General features: G+C 45.8%; 1 protein-coding gene across 3 annotated transcripts in view; it reads left to right on the forward strand.

Moving 5' to 3' along the window:
• The first annotated feature begins 4,798 nt into the window (after positions 1 to 4,798).
• LOC135210268 (mediator of RNA polymerase II transcription subunit 24-like) overlaps positions 4,799 to 18,962 on the forward strand; it is an 88,002-nt gene continuing 73,838 nt past the window's right edge. For 2 of the 3 annotated variants that reach the window (XM_064243136.1, XM_064243140.1), the window contains exon 1: positions 4,799 to 4,877. The gene's annotated coding sequence lies outside the window, so the exon portion shown is untranslated. The remainder of the gene's footprint in view (positions 4,878 to 18,962) is intronic. The other variant, XM_064243138.1, reaches the window with a different exon arrangement.

Raw genomic sequence — 18,962 nt, forward strand, 5'->3', positions numbered from 1 at the left:
CCCAGTAGTCTAGGTCCTTAACTTTTTCTATTCTAGCTGTAAAGGACCTTTGTACACTCTCTATTTGTGCAATATCCTTTTGATAGTGTGGGTACCATATCATATTGCAATATTCAAGTGGACTACGAACATATGTTTTATAAAGCATAATCATGTGTTCAGCTTTTCTTGTTTTGAAGTGCCGTAACAACATTCCCATTTTTGCTTTACATTTTGCCAACAGAGTTGCTATTTGATCATTGCATAACATGTTCCTATTCATCATCACACCAAGGTCTTTAACTGCTTCTTATTTGTGATGGTCTCATTATTAGGTCCCTTATATGCATATAGCTTTCTTTCTCTGTCTCCATAATTTATTGATTCAAATTTATCAGAGTTAAATACCATCCTATTTACCTCTGCCCAATCATATACTTTGTTAAGGTCTCTTTGTAGAGCGTTCCTATCTTCATCACAAGTAATTTCTCTACTTATTCTTGTGTCATCTGCGAAACTACTCACTACCGACTCCTTCACATTATTGTCTCTGGTCTTTCCCTCATAATAACAAACAGTATTGCAGCTAACACCGTACCTTGCGGCACACCGGATATTACCTTGACTTCATCCGATTTATCGTCGTTTGCAATAACTATCTGTTTTCTGTTGTGTAAAAATTCTTTTAACCATCTTCCTACTTTATCCACGATATTGTGTTTTCTAATTTTCTTCGCTAATATATTATGGTCTACTTTATCAAAAGCTTTTGCAAAGTTCTAAATAAACCACATCTGTTTCATTTCCGCTTTCATATTTTTGAATATGTTCTCACGGTGGACTAACAGTTGGGTTTGTGTACTTTTTCCGGGTACGAAACCATGTTGTCCTTTATTAAACAAATTATTTTTTATTAAATGTTTCATAATATTTTTCTTCATTACCCTTTCACTACACTTTCATAATATGTGATGTTAGACTCACAGGCCTATAATTACTTGCCTCTAGTCTTGATCCACTTTTGAAAGTAGGGGTAATATATGCTAATTTGTGCTCATCATAAATCTTGCCTGTATCTACACTTTGTCTTAATAATATTGCAAGTGGCTTTGCGATAGAATGAACTACTTTCTTTAACAAAATAGCAGGAATTCCATCAGGCCCTGCAGCAGCTCCATTTTAATTTCATTAATAGCCTGCACAATATCAGCTTCATTAATATCTATGTCAGCTAAATATTCACTATTTCATCCCTTACTTCTATATCATTATCTTCATTATCTATTCTAGGGTGAATTCTCTCTTATATCGTTCTGCCAGTATGTTGCAAATTTCCTTTTTTCATTCGTTAATCTCCCTTCAATTCTCAGAGGGCCTATTTCTATTCTTCTTTTATTCATCTTCTTCGCATATGAGTATAATAGCTGGGGTTTTGCTTGATATTTAATAGGGTTTTTTCTTCCAAGTCCCGTTTTTCATTTTCTTTTGATTGTATAATCTTTTGTTTCTGCATTTTCTATCTTACTTTTTTAGTTCTATAACTTTCCATGCATTTTTTTCTTTTGCAAGACCTTTTTTCCACTTTCTGATTTTCTGGAACAAGATCCTTCTGTCTCTTGGTATGCATGAATGATGTTTACTTTTCTTCTTCGGTATATATTTTTCCACTATTTTCTCCAATATTTATATAATATCTCCGTATTTACCCTTATGTCATCACTTACGAAAATGTTATCCCAATCTTTGTTTAATTCTTCATTAATTTTCTGACCATTTTATATTTTACTGTAGAAGTTGTATTTTCCATATCCTTCCCACTTTTTTCATTTCTTGCTTATCTCTATTTTCACTTGCTTTGGAATGAACTGTTAATTCTATGACATTATGGTCTGAAATATTCGCATTATAAACTATTATTTCTTTAACATAATTCATCTCGTTCACAAATACTAGGTCTAAAGTATTTTCCTTTCTTGTTGGCAGGTGATTTATTTGTTGAATGTTGTATTCTAGTAGCATATCTAATAGCTTTTCAAAATTGCCTCTTATCTTCTGCACTACTATTACTCTCTTTTTTATATGTATAAGTACAACCACAATCTCCTATTCGTTCTTTTCCATTCTACGGAAAGGAAAGTTGCAAGTCACCAGATAGGAGAATAGTCCCAGTCCTTGTGATTTCTACATATATCATCCAATTTTTCAATTATTAAGTCAAACTCTTTAGTATTAGGAGGTCTATATATTACTATGTTCATCAATTTTTCAGATTCAAATTCTACCGCATTAGTTCACGCCATTCTGAGTTACTATATTTCTCATATATTTTTCCTTGTTTTTTGTCTTTCCCATATATTGCGGTTCCCCCTTGATTCCTATTTTTCTATCTGATCTATAAGTTTGGAACCCTTTTATTTGATCATCATTCCCAGTCTCTTGGGAATACCAGGTTTCACTTATATTCATTATATCTATTTTCTTTTCATTTTGGGTTAGTTCTTCTAAGTACTCTATTTTTCTTTTTGAGTTACTCGAGAGAGAGAGAGAGAGAGAGAGAGAGAGAGAGAGAGAGAGAGAGAGAGAGAGAGAGAGACTGAAGGCTGAATGAATTTCAAGAAAATTGAATCATTAATTCCTTATTATGCTGTTAAGCTATATTCAGTATACTCCACGCGGTACACTGTAGGCATTACTTGAAGATCTTTGTATAGCGTCCCTTCGGCCCCTATAGCTGCAACCCCTTTCATTCCTTTTACTGTACCTCCGTTCATATCATCTTTCTTCCTTGTTACTTTTCCACCTTCTTCTAACAATAAATTATTGTTTCATAGTGCAGCTGTTTCGATGTTTTCCTCCTGCTACGCGAGTGTACCTGTTGGCGGGTAAACAACCATTCTATGATAGTCCTATATTCAGCTAATATTATATATATATATATATATATATATATATATATATATATATATATATATATATATATATATGTGTGTGTGTGTGTGTGTGTGTGTGTGTGTGTGTGTGGTGTGTGTGTGTGTGTGTGTGTGTGTGTGTGTATGCAAATGACCGAGAATATAAGTAAATAAATGAATCACATATTAATATAATATTATATAATGATAAAATAATATACCTGACCATAATAACCCCTAAAAAGAGTGTGGAAACTTTGTCCACGCGAAGTAAAATAAGGACCCAACTTCTACACCGGATCGTCTTGTGCATGGGAACAAGTTCCACACCGGAGGCCGCATTTGAGGCGGTGATATTGAATAATGACAGACTGGCTCCCTTCAGGATGCTCTGCGCAGTTCGAGCTGACTGACAAATAGTATGCGGGTTTTCCACAGGTGTGAAGATTGTCTTTGGTCTTTCTAAAGAATAGATACCGTTTCCCCACGAGTTCATGGCTGTGGCGTTTACTTAAATTACGGCGGTTCTTAATTAAGAAGCCCAATTAATTACGAGTGACAGCCACCGTGCAGTCGAGTCATTACGAAAATCACGGAAAAGGCGCCAGAGACGACGGAAGTAATTTTCCAACGAATATGTAATTGCGCGCGAGGTATTCCGTGCGATTACGTAAAATAACGTGGAAAGGACGGCGTAAGTGTCTTGTTATGAGAAATGTCGGGAAACAAGTCCCCGAGCGAGGCTGTCTTGACGTTTCTCTCGTGCATGGTGCACCGTTTGCATTGGAGTGGCCGGAAGTGACGAATTTGTTGCAAGCGTCCCGCGGAGTGTGAATCGCCCGTTGGAGATAAGACGCTGGAACTGAGGGTAATTTGTTTACAAGAAACAGACGCGGGTGTTCCACGATTTTCTGAAAAACCAGAAGCTGAAATCGTGAGACCGAATAATTATTAGAATAGGGAAACGGAAAATGGTTTAATCCTGTGCTGTACTGACAAATGCCCGTACAAAAAAAATGATTTATAGAAAAAGAAACCTCCCGTAAAATATGTCAGCCAACTTCAAGCCAAGAAATGTGTGAACTAGAACTGTTTATATCAGAAGAAACATGTCAAATGTATAGATTTTAATAATAAGGAAGGTTATCTGCCATAAGAAGGTTCTGGATGGTATCCGGTCATTTTGCTCACATGCCATTTCGCTACACTATGGATTCATTTCGCCCACACTGTGGAGTCATTTCGCCCACACTGCGGATTCATTGAAAATACATGGTAATTATGCATATAAATGCTCCAACAATGCATAGCTATCGTTGGACATGACATGGGATGTGTTTGGCGAATGACCTTATATGTGGGCGAATGTGACTTATTATTTGGGCAAATTGACGTGTGGGCGAATTGATGTGTGGGCGAAATGACCGAGTCCCACAAAGAGGTCACGTTTATATATAAAGAAATATTGTACGGACCGATTTCCTCTACAGAGAGGTCACCTTTATAAAAAAAAATATTTGTTTCCTACTTCGAACATATCATATTTCGACCAGCCTTCTGGAACTTGGATTAAGTTCGAAGTCAGAAGTACTACTTTAGAGCGTATACTCTATTTGTTTCCCCAAGTATTGCTAAATATTAATATTTAGAAAATAAATAGAAAAATTCCCTGTAAACTTTTGAAGAAGTTAAAAGTTGGTGACATAACATTGTTCGATTACTTTTGTTTGGGCTTCAGCTACTTTGCTACGAATACCTAACGTTTTTGTAATATGCACGGGTTTCTTTTTTATTTATAAATAATCCAGAATACAATTTGTATTTTTTATAATTAGTTTCACGACAACTCGTCTTGTAATGATAACATGTAATATTGATTTTCATGAAATGAAGGGAATCGAACGTTGCCAAACCTTTACAATAACTTTGTTTACAAAGTGTGGTGTTCGGATGTGATGGTTTCCTGTAGACTGATTTATTGTTTTTAAAGTAAGTGTAGCGCATTATGCACCGAAATATTTTCAAACGTTGTAGATATACTCACTCTGAAAGGGAATTATAAAGTTTATTTAAGTAAAGTCTGGTCTTAGCGTAGTTTTATGGAGTTAAGCTAAGACTAAGCGAACTTTGGGAGAGTAGCTAGCTAGCTTAGCCTATACCTACCTACCTAGGTAGGTACCAAGCGTAGGCTTGCTTCGTATAATACTTTAGGAGATTTTAAACCCTCTAAGAAATAATTTAAAATATTAAGAATCCTAGGAATGGTGGGCGTTACCCGCCCCAACTTGATCAGGGCGCAGTGCCCATGGTAAGGTAGGGTATAGTAGCCTAGGTAGGTACCTAAGGATGTGATCCTACTACCCAGCTAGTAGGGTAAAAAACCGTAGGGTCTAGAGTGGACCATGTACGATCAGCTTGGACAATCCCAAAAAAAGTACATTATAACGCGTCCTGACATCGGAGATGGGCATCAGTCGCGACTTGTTGTTGGTGAGAAACAGAGCTAAAGACCTCTACTCTCCTTTCGAAGTAAGTATTTTCTCCAAAGTTAGAAATTAAGGCCAAATTCTAAGATTTAAACAGAGGGTAGTGAAAATGGTGTCAAACGTAGTGCAAATCTCACCAAAACGCATTCAACATTTTTACTTACAACTCGAAGTATTTAGAAGACTGACGCCATTTCGATGTTTACGGAGTCGCTTGTGTCAATAAACTAACCATTTCCTGTGATAAATCCGCACACCACTTGTACCCATAGACGCTGGGGCACTTTCATCACAACAATCGGGAAACTTTTCCTCAACGAGTAAACAACTGTTTTGTAGAAGACGACGACGAAGAGTGCACTTCGATAATTTTTTAAATAAATAGTAAAACATCAATATTTTACATATTTATGGTGATTAATTGGAAAATATTCGTTATTGAAAAAGTAACTCGATTCTGACTCAAATTTAAGTAATTATTTTTTGGAATTAGAACATTCTTTTAAGTCCTGTATTATGACGTCACGACATCTTGACTTTCGTACCTATTGTAAATAATTGCTTTACTCAACTTTCTTGCTGAACAGTTTACCAGTTATTCATGCAGATTATCAGCTTTTCATGTAGTAATTGGTATAATCGTAATGCGCATATATATCTTTATTATTTACTTTTTGGATATATGAAGATGTTTTACTGCCGGATTATCGCCATAGTGTGACGCAATCGTTTTCGGTCCTTGCGCCTCTGTTTTCGCACCATAAGAAATTATGGGGCCGAATTTGCAATGACCAGAAAGTCGTTAAAAGAGGAAAGTTACCATTGAGGGGCATATGTTTTGATTGAGAAAAATACAAATTTATTCAATAGCTAGCTTGTAAAAAATACTTTGTTCCGATACGTAATACAAACCCTCGGTCCTTTAACAATAGGAAGGTAACTAGCGGCAGCTGGACGGTCGTAAGCTTCGAACAAGGGGAGAACGGTAGTTAACTGCTTGTCCGATCGTGCGCGCGCGCCCGCGCGCCCGAGAGGTGAAGAATCACTTTTGCTTTCGGCCGCGGGTGTGAAGGACGTGTTCGTCATCGCTCTCTGCCCGCTTCATCGTCGTATGCTTTGTTTATATTGTGTTTTCTACTAATGGTTTGGTTTGACTTGAAAATGAAACTGTAAGTACACTGTTTTCATTTTCATTACTTAATTATGAATCAACATGGAGCTATCGCCGTAGAGACGGCGATTTCCGCTCTTTTCATGAATTGAACCCTTGAATTATGTCTCGGTTGCCGAGGGCGGGCGCACTCACGCCGAGTCATGTATTTTGGGCGAAAGTGTGTAATTGAAAGATGTAAGTACTCTTTTTCATTATATTTTTGCCCTGTGCGTTCGTTGCCGAGAGCTTGATTGCGCTCGGCAAGAGCCTCTTATTTTGTATGAATAGAATGCAATGAAAGTGGATTCGCAATGCAGTTTTCTTTTCATTTTCATTTATTAATTGCATCAAATTTAATTTTGGATCAATTTCCGCTCTTACCCGGGAATTAATCCTTACGATTTATTGCTGTGAAAGTGAAAATAGCAAGTGCAGTATTGTTCATTTCATATATATTTTTTATGATAGCATCATATTATTATGGATCAAGTTTCCGCTCTTACCGGGAATTGATTTTTCCCTCTTTAAGTTCTATGAAGTGAATCGCAAGTGCAGTATTCTGTTTCATTTTCATATTACTTTTCACTGCTGTGCGGGGGTAGGGGAAGCGAAGGTCTGCCAGGAAGTCGTCGGAAAGCTCTCCCGCGACTCCCTTGGTATCCGATTCTCGTCTTCTTTCCTGCCCCCGCGCTCAGCTTCCTCGTATTTTGTTTTTGGGGTCTTCCTTCCGTTCGGGGTGGGGGCATGTCTCCCCCCCCCGTGCGTGAGGGAACCCCTCTTACTAATCTGTCTGTGCTAACCGCAGGTGCTACAGCCGTGGGAGACGACCTTGGACAGGTATGGACCACTGCGGCTGCAGGGCGTGCCTAGCATCCACGATCTGCTGCAGAGTCTAGCGAGGTCTGGGGCGGTGACCTTGGAGTGGTCTCCACTACAACCTTCACGGCCGCTTATGCTGCTTCCCCCCGCTGGTCTACACTCCCCATGCTGTGTCGGTGACGCCGTCTGCCGCTTCTAGGGCCGGTCGCCGCCGTACCGAGGAGGGGTATGCCGCCGCCGCCTGTGTTTTCTTCGTGTTGCCTGCCCCAGACTTCCGCTGTTCCAGCAGCTCGCCCTGGACCGGCCGCCAGTACCACGCTGGCTGCCGATGATTCTACGAGGCGATGGCTGGGCCTGCCGTACCTGTCGCTGATGTGGTTCCCGCTACTGGCTTGGCTGTCCCTTCTGTGTTTACCGCTGCCGCTGTTCCTGCCGCTCCTTAACTGGTTGCTGTTCCTGTCGCTCCTGTTTCCTGCGCCTGTCCATGCTGGTCCTGCCCATGGTGTGTCTTCCCCAGTCCCAGGTCCTTCCGGACAGGTGCAGTCGGGCCGTGTTGCTTCGGCAATAGGCCCGACTCCGGCCTGGATGGAGGACCTGACGACTGTCCTGCGTGAGCTGACGAAGAAGAGGAAGGTGTCATCTTCGTCTGTTGCTGCCTCTTCCCCTTCGACTTCTAAGGCCCATAAGCCGAAGAAGAAGAAGGCTGCCTCCCCCCCTAAGAAGTCTCCTTCGGGAACTTCTAAGGGCCCGTCCCACCTCGGTGGGACGGGGGGTCCTTCTGCTGGTCCTCCTGCTCCTTCGGGAGCGGGGCCTGTCTCCCCTTCCGTAAGGAAGAGATAGACGGGGACCAGAGGAGTATCGGTTAGCTCTGGTACTTCCTCGCCTGGTGCTAGCGGCGATGCCGCTACGCCAGGTTCCGGCTCGGTCTCTCGTTCGCGGGCGATCCCGAGTGTACGCTCTCCCTCGGGAGACCGTGCAGCCAAAGTTTCGGCGCCAGAGTTCGCTCGGCGCCAAGACCACGGCACGGAGCAGAAGGCTGGCGAGAACCGCTCAGGTGACCTCTCGCCAGGCCAGCGGCCGCTCTTGCAGCGACCAGCTGGTAACCGGGTTTTGTTTCCCCCTAAGAAGACTCCTTCGGGAACTTCGAAGGGCTCGTCACATTCCGGTGTGACGGGGGGGTGGTGGGGGGGTTCTTCTGCTGGTCCTCCTGTTCCTTCGGGAACGGGGCCCGTCTCCCCTTCTGAGAAGAAGAAGAAGACGGGGACCAAGGGTGTGCTGGCTACCGCTGGTACACCCTCGCCTGGTCTTGGCAGCTCTGCTGCTAAGCCAGGTACCGGCTCGGTTTCTCGTCCGCGAGAAGTTCCGAGTGTACGATCTCCTTCGGGTGACCGTGCAGCCAAAGTTAAGACGCCTGAGTCGCTCAGCGTCATGACCGAGGCACGGAGCAGAAGACTGTCGAGAGCCGCTCAGGTGACTCTCGCCAGGCCAGCGGCCGCTCTCGCAGCGACCAGCCGGTACCTCGGGTGGACGTGACGGTCTCTGACCGGCCACGGGTTGAGGCTGGGAAGAGGTCCCCCAGGTCCCCTCGACCGACGGTACCAGCCTCGGCTGGTACCAGCGGTTTGACGTGCCGCGAGGACTGCTCACCTGGTCTCACGGCGAAAGCGAGCTCTGCAGGTCACCTGACCGCCGCTCCCACAGGGACCGGGCGGATACGGTGACCAGCAGCAGCTCGTCTGACGCACGGGACGGGGTCGACGTGCTCAGTCGAGTCCGCTTCGCCACAGTGAGCGGCACGGCCAGGCCTGCAGATCGATCCCCACCGCGGGTTGGTGATCGGCTGCAGCCCCCCACGTACGCTGGTCCTGCCAGCGAGCGGGGGGGGGAGCGTCAGGGTCTGTCTCTCCACTACCTTCAACTGCCTCGGGCTACACCGGGAAGAGCGAGGTAGCTAGGAGTGATCGTGAGAGGTGTGCGCCGCTCACGATCCCGTCACGACGCCGCACGTGCCACGTATGGTCTTAGGACCAACCAGGACGTACGCGCAAGTGATTGGAGGCGACCGTCAGGGGAGAGGGGGAGGGGGTAGCGTCAGTTCTGTCTCTCCGATACCTTCAACTTCCTCGGCATACGCCAGGAAGAACTAGGTATATAGGAGTGATCGTGAGAGATGCGCTGCTCACGATCCCGTCACGACGCCGCACGTGCCAGGTTGGTCTTAGGACCAACCAGGACGTACGCGCAAGTGATGGAGGCAACCGTCAGGGATCTGTTGCTGGTCCTTCTTCTGAAGGAGGAGGGTCCTGGGAGCTGCTCTTGTTGGAGGGACTGGACGGTCCTACTCCTCAAGACGCTGTAACTTCCGAGATTCAGAGTAACTTACCCAGGTTATTGCACTGATTCGTCAGCACAACGACCGGGGGGGGGGGGAAGGATCGCCGCTCCCACCAGCAGAGCCCATGTCTCTGCTCGAGTCGTTTTGGGGCCCGAGAGGGAACCCAAACCGACGGTGGGTATGCCGCGATCGGAGCTTACCGCGTTCTGTCTTGAACCAGAGTCTCTCGTCTCCGGACAAGAAGGCTCTCTCAGTTCTCTGGCCGGTCGATCAAGCTACTTCCACCTCCTCTACTGCGACAGCGGCGTTTCTACGTGTCTTCGGACACCGTATTTAAATATACTCCTTCGGTCCTCCTGAGAGGTTTCGACCTCGACGAGGACTGGAATGAGTCGGAGGACGGTATCGGCTCTCTCCTGTCAGGTGTCGATCAGCCCCACCCAGACGACGTTCACAGTGGCGGCAGACCCTTACCTACAGTGAGAGTTCGTAACCCTCCTCGGGGTGGAAAAACGTTTTATTCTCCTAACGATACGTTTTCCCAGACTCGTGAGAGGCCATCGCCGCAAGGCGATGGCTGCTCCTACTCTTCTCCAACTGCTAGTTCCACTGGGAAGGCGAGCGAGTATCCAATTCCTCCCCCATTCCCTCTCTCCTTACGGCTACGAGGGAAAGGGGAAGGAATCCTACAGAGATTTCTCTGTAGGATCCCACGTTGGGGACTGCGCTACCAGGGGGGACCTTCGGGTCCTACCTGACGTAAGCCCCGGTCGTTGAGGAGGGATCCTGCCCCATTCTCGATTTCTACTCGGGAATCGAGAGGACCACCAGCCGATATCGTTTGACGAATTCGGTGGGGGTTTCGCAGACTGCTTAGAATTCTACGGAATTTCTAGCGCATTCAGAGTGTTTAGAGTTTCTTACGATCTCCAAACACTTAGGCGAGACCACGGTCCAAAGTGAGCGAGACGAGAATCCCCGATATGTTACACGATAATCGGGAACCTCGCCTATGCTCGAATTCCTGGAATTTCTAGCATTAGGAAGAAGACTGCTGCTGAAAGAAGACTATCCTCACAGTAGGCGACCACCTGGAATAGAGAAGAACGGACGGGAATATCCAGTTTGGCTGGAACTATCGTCTTAGTATTCTGTTCACCATTGAAGCTTTCCTTCGAGGAAGACTTCTCCTTCACTCTCTTTAATAGAGAACGAAGGTGGTCGATCTCCAATCCTTATTTTGTTTTCTTGAAGGAAAGAATTTAGGATGGAGATCGTTGTTCAGAATCCTACAAATATACTACGTATATTAACCTCGCGACATGATTCTGCTAAGCAGTTGAATGGTCCGAGGGTAGGCGCATATCCTGGTTATTCTACGGATTGCGACTTAGACGAAAAGTATTCTAATGAACTGCAAACCCGGTTGCCTGCAACCTCCAGGAGTTTCCAGTTTCAATTTTATATACTTATGGTGTTGTCACAACAACACCATTTTAGCTTTTATATTTACCGAAATTCGTTTCGCTTAAATAATAATTGCTCGGCATATCTTTTTATGCTCGGTGGTTTCTAGCCGAACGCATCCTCGTGGAAAGGATTACTTGGCAACTCAGGATGACGAGTCAGCGACAGCTACTGCGTATTGAACTGCCCGAGGCATTTCAGTATCAGCTGCCGCTTTGAGATAGACGGTTGTTTATGTCTTTCTCACCTGCTTTTGATTGAATAACAACCGTATCTCTGCCCAACAATCACGGACTTAAGTCTCTGATTAACGGGGATTCTCGCATACATGAATGACCATCTACTGCTGAGAAACGCTAGTATTCATCGTCTTCGGTATTGCGAGAATTTAAACACAGAGATATCTATTCGACTCTCATCTTTCTGTTTACCGCACGGTAACAGAATTCTGTAATGTCTCTTGCTGCATCGTATCCCGATAATGCGAATGATTTTGCGGAATCTGAGTTTGTCCTCAAAATATCTTGTATTCGGAGGTGTACAATTGTTCATTGTTCACCCCGGATTAGCAGATGTATTGAAAGACATCGACCTACTCCCACACCTGCCAGCTCTACTTCCAAACGTTCAGCCCATGAGAAGCAGTTCTTCAAGCGGCTTCTCCCCCTGTTGTTTCATTACTGAAGAACGCCCCGCTTTCATTGCACAACGGACAGCAATGAAATGGCGGTTAGCGTTTTCAGTCATTTGTAAGCACAGGTTTAGAATCTTGAGATTCCTTCTCTCGATTCAACTGGAAGACGTAGGTTGCATCATTGCCTACCTTCGTCTTCAACGTCACATAGTGTTGTTTCTCCTTAAGCTGAGATTCAACGTCTATGAGATTTTCTTGCCATCAGGGACCTCGGTCTTTTGAAGGCAATTGACTTTCGCCTTTTGAGCTTATGCATTAAGAGAATCATCGCCGCGCGTCCGGCATCGGTGACTAACAAATATTTTATTTGTTTGGTCTCTCAGCATAACTCTTTAAAGGGCGAAGGTCACGTGACTTACCCGGATGCTTGGACAACTTGCCTCTACTGATTCCGAACCAGTCAGTCGGCAGCTGTCAGAGCGTCCGAGTCAGTTACGAACTATGCTGTGGACTTAGTTCGGTTGTTCCAGAGCAATCATTACTTCGTCTTAATAGCTTGTCAGTATGAGTACTGTACATAACCAAAGTCGAGAAGAGGGATAGGTCATACGACTATTCCCTTCTTTTCGTCTTAGGTAACTGCATGACTTCTCTTGAGAAGTCAAGCACAAAGGGATGGGGGGATTTGTGACGCTCGAGGGATTTCGTACCGATCTTCGTAGCGAAGACTCAGAACCCTTCGGTAACTGACGATTGGTTCGAGTCCTTCACAATACCCTCCCTAATGGACGTCACCGCCTCCGATACGAAGGCTATGCTGCTTTGTCCTGTGAAGGTTGCGACGGAGCTGTCTGAAGAAACTCGACACCCGGGATGAGTGTGGACGCCTCTTCATCATTCTCTCGCGTTCCGCAAGAACTTCTCCGTGGCGCAGGTAATGAAGGCAGGCGCCTGGTCCAACCGGACCGCATGCACCTCCTTCTACCTTCAGGATATTGCCCACAGTTCCTTGGATCTTTTTCCTTGGGAACCGTGGTGGTTGCTCAACACGTTGTGTAGTTAACCAGACCCTCGCAGGCTGAACAGCATCGAGTCCTGGTGTGACCGTAAGAATGGATGAGGAATGAGAGTGTGACGGGCTGGCCTCCTCTTCCCCATCTTTTTCTTCCCTCTACCTTTTGGGTAGAGGGACACGGTCGTCACCCTGCTGGGTAAGGACGAGATGCAGGTGAGCTACTCAATAGAGCACCATCCTATCCCTTTCAGTAGGGATAGGAGTAAATATCCACCACTTCCTCCAACAAGGGGGAGGAAGTGGGATGCCAAATTGAGACAAACCCCTCATTTTATGATTGTCTCTTGCAAACAGGAACAAGTTCTTGCTTGCTGGTACGAAGAGATACGCTTTGCTCTCTCTTAGTACTTGGCCAGAGGTCTGACCATTGATCCTCGGTGCACACCCCGATCAATCGGACAGAGGTTTGGATCCCTCCCTTTGCTCTTACGACCAGGGAGGCACTCCAGGGTTGGACGAACACCAGTCTGTTCACCAAAAAGACTCAGATTCCTCCCACCAAGAAGTGAGTCTTCCTATTGTTAAAGGACCGAGGGTTTGTATTACGTATCGGAACAAATGACAATTTTGTCGAAAATTGGCATTTTTCCTAACTATACAAACCTGAGGTCCTTTACATATAGTCCCACCTCATGCCACCCCTCACTCTGCAACTTTTTGCATGGGCCTAAAGCAAAAGTGATTTCTTCACCTCGCGCGCACGATGGACAAGCAGTTAACTACCGTTCTCCTTGTTCGAAGCTTACGACCGTCCCAGCTGCCGCTAGTTACCTTCCTATTGTTAAAGGACCTCAGGTTTGTATAGTTAGGAAAAATGCAATTTTCGACAAATTGTCATTTTTTATTGTAGTGTCTTACCGAACAATTATAGAGCCGTGATTTCCACGAGCGGCAGGATACTAAATTCAAATTTAGCGCGTCGGCGTCGACCAACACTGGTGGTGATGACGTCATCTCCCTCCACTCGCGGGAGAAACCAGGTACAACTGCCCAGGTGAATCCAATTCAATTTTCCTGCCGGCGTCCGGTGAACATCGGTGGTCGGTGCGGTTGGATGACTTTGCTTCGCTTTTTTGTTTTTTTTCTTGTGGATTTGATCTTCGAATTGGTGAAGTACTCTTTTTTGGCGTTGTTGTTATTTTGCTTTTTATTTAGGCGTTGCCATGTCGGATTCTAGTCCGTCGGGAGTTAGGTTTTGCATCTCAGGATGTAAAACTAGATTATCCAAGCTAGAGTATGATTCTCACACTAAATGTGTTAAGTGTAGGGACAGGTTTGTCAGCAGATCGAACATGTAACGAGTGTAGTGATTGGACTGATTCTCAATGGAAGTTTTTTAGTTCATACTCGGAGAAATTAGCTAAAGACAGAATTAGAAAAGCAGCGCTTAGGGAAAGTAGACTTAGCTCTGCTTCGTCTTGCGATGCATCTGTTCCTTCTGTTTCTCCTCAAATTGTTATGTCTCCTTTAACTACACCTCCTATTCCTCCTACTAATCCCACTTCTCCGGCTTCCCGGGTAGTTTCTTCCGACACCATTGCCAGTCTAGGAATCGAGGTTAGATCAGAAATTTTCTGGTACTAGCGAATACGGTTTGCAAACTTGGTAATTCAGTTAAGACGTTTTTGGAGAAAGCGGCCTCAGGTAAGAGTGTAGTTGAGGGTGCGTCTGTCTGTCCTGACACGTCTCCTAGACAAAGGTCACTGTCCAGCTCCCCCGCACCGGGGAGAAGACACCGGAAGTCCAAGGGAGTCGATCGGGATTTGCCCACAGACAGGCGCCTCTCTTGTTGAGCCTGTTGCGCCTCAACAGGGCTCGGTTAAGCGTTGGAAAGGTGTTGCGGTCAGACGCCTTTCAAAATGATTCAAGCGATTCGTCTCCGGTCGCACGCGCTCTTGGCGAGATTCGCCCCGTTTCGCGTCCCTTAAAGAGGCGTTCAGGCGCCGATTCTTCGCCTCCTCCAGTCAAGCGGTATAAGGAGCCTGAGAGTAGGGTTGCGCCTCGGCCGTTAGCGGCTCGTTCGTCGCCTCAATCTGTGCCTTTTTCGGCTCCATCTACTAGTAGAGATTGTGGTTTTAGCGCTGTAGCTAGCAGTTCTAAGGGTGTTTCTTTAGGCGCTTTTTCGTCTGTTACGCCTGATGCGCCTGTTTCGCCTCGAATTTCGGCGGCTCCGAGCGAGGCGCAAAGTAGTTTTTCCGCCTCCTGCTGAACATTTAGGCTCTTCCAGCCTACGTTAACTGTTTTTGATTCGTCTCTGGCGCCTTTGCGCAAGCAGTTAGAGATGTTAACCAACTGGATGAATGAGTCCAAGGGTGGTTCGAAACCTTCAGATCCGGGGTTGTAGTTCCGTCTACTTCTTCGGCGGTATCGGAGAATGAAGAAGAAGTAGAGGAGGAGGATTCACATCACCTCTCGTGTTATTCACGTCTCCTTAGATTTCTTCTGGTATCTTATCCAGATTATTTTGAGAAAGCGGCTCCGCGCTCCCCAACTTCGACTTTTTTGATGAGGAGGAAAACTTCAGACCCTCTCCTCCCAAAACTTGTTCTATCTAAAGCGGTTAGACATTCGTTGAAAGAGACGGAGAAATGGATGTCTATGAAAAGAGACTTAGGGAAGGCTCTTTTTGCTTACCCTCCCTCTAAGTTGCTTCGTAAGAGGTATAGGTTTTATGTAACTGGGGAAGCTCCTTCTCGGGAGTTTCTGCCTCCTCTCAGGGAGACTTCTCCAGTTTAATCGACTCCTCTAGAAGATCTGCTTTCGCCGCAGCGAAAGTTTTCTTTACAGCGCCTGAGTTGGACCACGTTGTAAAGAATCAATTTAAACTTTGGAAGTCTTTAGCTTCCTTGATTGGACTATTGGCGCTTTAGCGGCCAAGATCGAAAGACTGTCCTTCTCTTTCCCAGGAGTTAGCGGAGGATTGGATTGGTGTTCTGTCCTGTGCGGACAAATCCATTAGGGATGGATGTGATGAGTTAGCTTCGCTCATCGCCTTTGGTACCCTTAAGAAAAGGCAACTTTGGTGGCTCCTTTGCTTCTAAAAGGGTTACGTCCCAACAGAAGTCTGCTCTCTTGTTTGCTCCTTTTGTGAAAGATAACCTCTTTCCAGACGATGTAGTGTTGTCAATTTCGGTCTGCGCTAGATAAGAAATCTACTTCGGATTTACTGGCACAGTCTACTAAGAAGACCTAAAGCTCCTGTGGAGACTGTTCCTTCGGTTTCTCCTCTGGCCCAAGCGCCTTTTCGAAGGGAGAAAACCCAAGCGCTTCTTTCGGCCGAAATCGAATTTGCGACCTCAGTCTAAGGCCTCGGCCAAGGCGGTTAACCAAACCTTCCAAATGAAAGCTCGGTTCTTCAGTGGCACCAGTGGGAGCCAGGCTGGCTCTGTTTTGGGAGGAATTGGGAAAACAGAGGAGCAGAAGCCTGGGTAGTGCAAGTACTCAAGTTCGGCTATCGTATTCCTCTCGTTTCACCTCCTCGCTCTCACCTGTGCCAATTCCATTCCAGGCATACTCTCCGGGCTCAGACAAATTTCTGGCGCTAGCCGCAGAAGTGGAAGCGCTTGTTCTCAAAGAAGCGATAGAACAGATAGAAGGGGATTCTCCTCCAGGCTTTTACAATCGCCTTTTTGTAGTTACCCAAGTCATCAGGGGGCTGGAGGCCGGTTTTTGGATGTGAGCGCCCTGAACTTGCATGTCCAGAAAACAAAATGCATATGGAGACCACTCGGTCGGTTCTGGAGTCCATCAGACAGGGGGATTGGATGGTCTCTCTGGACATGCAAGACGTTATTTTCACATTCCGATACATCGCGAATCTCGGAAGTACCTGAGGTTCATGTTCGAAGGCAAGGAAGGTGTTTCAGTTTCGGGCGCTTTGCTTCGGACTAGCGACCGCTCCTCAAGTTTTCACCAGGGTTTCTATCCCCGATAGGAAGCTGGCTAAACACATTAGGAGTAAGAATCTCCCTCTATCTGGACGATTGGCTTCTCCGGTCGGAATCAGAGAGTCGGTGCATGAAGGACCTTGGAACAACTCTGGATCTTGCCAGAAAGTTAGGAATTCTGGTCAACAAACAGAAGTCCCAGTTGGTTCCATCTCAGAGCATCCTTTATTTGGGGATGATTCTGAATGCTCAAGTTTTCGGGCTTTTCTGTCCCCGAAGAGGGTTCAAGGCTGTCTGGAGACAGTTCAGGAGTTCTTGGACAAAAAGGTAAGTTCTGCAATCAGTGGATGAGGCTCCTGGGCAAATTGACGTCAGTGGAGAAATTTGTGACGTTGGGAAGACTGCACATGAGACCTCTGCAGTTTTTTCCTGAGAGCCTCTTGGTGCAGGAAGACACAACCAGACTCGATTACCTTTCCTGTCACAGATCAAATAAAAGAGGACCTAAGGTGGTGGCTCTCTCGAGCAAGGTTGGAAGAAGGGTTAGATTTACGACCCATCCTCCCGAACCTACAGTTCTTTTCCGACGCATCGGACACAGGTTGGGGAGCCCTACTGGGAAATCAACGGACTTCAGGAGCTTGGTCGAGAAGGAGAAGAAGTTCCACATAAATGTAAAGGAACTGTTAGCAATTTTCTTAGGGCTTCAGACAGTTTCGGAGCTTAGTAGAAGGCCGAGTAGTGGCAGTGCATTCCGACAACTCCACGGCTCTCTCGTACGTGCGGAAACAGGGGGGGACTCAGTCTTTCTCTCTGTACGAAGTAGCCAAGGATCTCCTCCTGTGGTCAAACGAAGCGAAGGTTCAGCTAGTCCCGAGATTCGTTCCGGGGAAAGATGAACGTCCTGGCGGACGAGTTAAGTCGTCAACAGCAAGTGTTACCTCTGGAGTGGACTTTGGACAACAAGATTTGTCAGAAAACTTTGGCGCCTTTGGGGACTACCGTCAATAGACCTGTTCGCGACATCGAGGAACAACCGTCTTCCTCTCTTTTGTCTCCAGTCCCAGATCCTCTAGCTTGGTCGGTGGACGCAATGCTGTTGGATTGGTCGGGTCTGGAAGCTTATGCATTCCCTCCGTTCGGTCTAATAAGAGAGGTGCTGAACAAGTTCATGTCGCACAGCAATGTAACGCTAACGTTAATCGCTCCCTTTTGGCCCAGAAAGAGTGTTCCCGGACCTTCTCCAGTTGTTAGTAGACTTCCCCAGACTTCTTCCTCCAGAGAAGTGGCTTCTCAAACAACCTCACTTCAAGAGGTTCCACCAAAACTTGTCCGCTCTAGCTCTGACAGGGTTCAGACTGTCCGGAATCTTGTCAGAGCGAAAGGATTTTCAAGAAGAGCTGCAGAAGCTATCGCTCGTTGGAGGAGAGTCTTCTAACAAACTCTATCAAGGGAAGTGGAGAATCTAGAGAGTGGTGTAGAAGTGCTAAAGTACTCACTTCTGCGACCTCTTTAACAGAAATAGCAGATTTTCTTCTATTTCTTAGGAACTCTAAGAAACTGGCTCTTCGACGATCAGAGGAGATAGAGCCATGCTTCTCTTCGGTTTTTCGACATCGAGGTTGGATATTTCCTCCAATTCAGATCTGTCGGACCTCATTAGGTCTTTCGAAACCACTAAGCTCCCGCAAGATACAGTGGCTTGGAACTTAGAGTTGTGCTTAAGTTCCTCATGGGGCCACAGTTTGAGCCTTTGAAGTCGGCTTCACTCAGGAACTTGACTAAGAAGGCACTCTTTCTTATTGCACTAGCTTCTGCTAAAGCGTGTCAGCGAATTGCACGCTATAGACAAAAGTCGGTTTCTCTCAAGGCAATGCTGTATTTTCGGTATCTTTGACCTTTCTAGCCAAAAATGAGAATCCTTCTAATCCTTGGCCGAGGAGTTTTGTGGTAAGGAACTTATCTGATTTGGTTGGACATGAGGAGGAAGAAAGGCTCTTATGTCCAGTCAGGGCTATTAAGCAGTATCTGTTTGCCACTAAGGTATCAGAGGACAATCTTCTAAGCTCTGGACCTCGGTTCAAAATCCCTCTCGTCTCTTTCTAAGAATGCTATATCGTTCTTTATTAGAGAGCTTATCAGGGAAACTCACTCGCAGTCCGAGAACGACAATCTTTTCCGTTCTGAGAGTTAAAGCTCACGAGGTTAGAGCAGTGGC

This window comes from Macrobrachium nipponense, chromosome 39 (assembly GCF_015104395.2).
Source record: "Macrobrachium nipponense isolate FS-2020 chromosome 39, ASM1510439v2, whole genome shotgun sequence".
NCBI lineage: Eukaryota > Metazoa > Arthropoda > Malacostraca > Decapoda > Palaemonidae > Macrobrachium > Macrobrachium nipponense.